General features: G+C 51.5%; 1 protein-coding gene across 8 annotated transcripts in view; it reads right to left on the bottom strand.

Moving 5' to 3' along the window:
* The window catches only part of BRCA1 (BRCA1 DNA repair associated), a 61,617-nt gene extending 60,019 nt beyond the window's left edge, over positions 1 to 1,598 (bottom strand). For all 8 annotated transcript variants that reach the window (XM_077755244.1, XM_077755246.1, XM_077755248.1 and 5 more), the window contains exon 1: positions 1,431 to 1,598. The gene's annotated coding sequence lies outside the window, so the exon portion shown is untranslated. The remainder of the gene's footprint in view (positions 1 to 1,430) is intronic.
* Between the last annotated feature and the right edge of the window lie 260 nt (positions 1,599 to 1,858).

Here is a 1,858-nt window from a genome sequence, read left to right as displayed (position 1 = left end):
GGGGGGGGTGGTCAGAGAGAGAGGGAGATACAGACTCCGAAATAGGCTCCAGGCTCTGAGCTGGCAGTCAGCACAGAGTCCGACGTGGGGCTGGAACCCATGAACAGCGAAATCATGACCTAAGCGAAAGTCGGACGCTTAACCGACTAAGCCACCCAGGCGCCCCTAAATGTCATTTTTAAATAAGAGAAACTTACGACTGGAGTGCTTTAAGATTATACCAACCATAGAATTAATGACAAAAACTTTATTGTTTTTTAATTCAAAAAAATCGTTGGGGCGCCTAGGTGGCTCAGTTGGTTGAGCATCATACTTTGGCTCGGGTCATGATCTCGTGGTTCGTGAGTTCGAGCCCCAAGCTGGGCTCTGTGCTGACAGTTCAGAGACTGGAGCCTACTTCAGATTCTGTGTCTCTGTCTTTCTGTCCCTGCCCTGCTCACACTCTGTCTCTCTCTAAAAATAAATAAACATTTAAAAAATTTTAAGTTGTTTTTTGTAATTAAAGACCATTTAAGTTCTCTATTTTTTCCCCACATATAGCCTCCAACCACTTCCTTTTGGTGTTTTCCTCTCTCCAAGAAAAAGCCACAGGGGAGTGACTGAGTGAGTGATGGTAGCCTCATATTTTTCCAATCACCTGGCTCTTTTCTTTATCTTGCTTAAAACCAAACTCAACAAAAACAAACCAACACCAACCCACGCTCCCCACCCCTGCTCTTCCCCAGGGTTTCCCACTGGTGTGCATTCATCTCGGGATCCCTTTAGGCACTTCCATACCAGAAACATCCGTGACTGCTGACACCCCTCTACTTTCTTCTTGTCCCTTCTCGGAAACGCATATGAAGCCAGTTCTTTCTTCAGGGCTCTCCCTCGCTCAAAATCCACCCCCTTCCGGGGCGCCTGGGTAGCCCAGTCGGTTAAGCGTCTGACTTCAGCTCAGGTCATGATCTCACTGCTTGTGATTTCAAGCCCCGCGTTGAGCTCTGTGCTGACAGCTCAGAGCCTGGAGCCTGCTTCAGGTTCTGTGTCTCCCTCTCTCTGCCCCTCCCCTGCTTGTGTTCTCTCTCTCTCTCTCTCTCTCAAATATAAAATAAAGTATAAAAAGTTTAAAAAAAAAACCCACCCCCTTCCTATTCTCCGACACATTCCCGCTCCCTTTCCTTCCTCAGGATCCCCTTCTCACACATCCCAGCCCGTCTTTTTACACTATGATATTCCCTTCAGGACACATGCCAGTTCCTGTCACCCTCGGACACCCCGCTCCCTCCCTTGTCTTCAGTGCCTCCCCCACCCCCGCCCCGGGACCCACAAGGTGTCCCCCTCCCCACAATTTCCCCAGACTTAACGTCTTAGGCTTCTCTGGTTCCACCCTCCCTCCGCCCGCCCCTGCCAGGTAACACCCATCTTGTTCTCCCCCACTCTCTCCCTACCTGTTCCCTGCCGGTCCCTCGGGGCACCCCTCGGGCCCTGTCCCTTCCGGCGAGTTCTCTCACCTTTACCCAGAGCAAAGCGTCGGGGCTTCCCGGGCCCAGGGCCCCACTTACATAAAAACCTCCCGGACCGCCCTCAGTCCAGAAAAACCTCAGGGAGCTCTTGCCGCACAGTCGCACTTTTCAATTTTTCTGTAATTCCCGCGCTTTTCTGTTGCCACGGAAACAGTCCGCAGCCGCGGAGAGAGAACCTCTCAGAATACAGGATCTAAACACGTTACGGAAGGGCGGAGCCAAAAGAGCCGAGAGTCTTTCCGGACTCCTGATTGGCCATCCAGTCTCCCCCGCCTTACGTAATTAGAAAGGGACGGAAGAGAGAATTCTCCCTCAGTTTTCTATGAGGCCCCTGCCCCTTCACCTCTACGCTT

Source organism: Crocuta crocuta, unplaced genomic scaffold (genome assembly GCF_008692635.1).
Source record: "Crocuta crocuta isolate KB4526 unplaced genomic scaffold, BGI_CrCroc_1.0 scaffold1954, whole genome shotgun sequence".
NCBI lineage: Eukaryota > Metazoa > Chordata > Mammalia > Carnivora > Hyaenidae > Crocuta > Crocuta crocuta.
The sequence above is the reverse complement of the archived record's forward strand: the minus strand, read 5'-3'. Positions and strand labels throughout refer to the sequence as shown.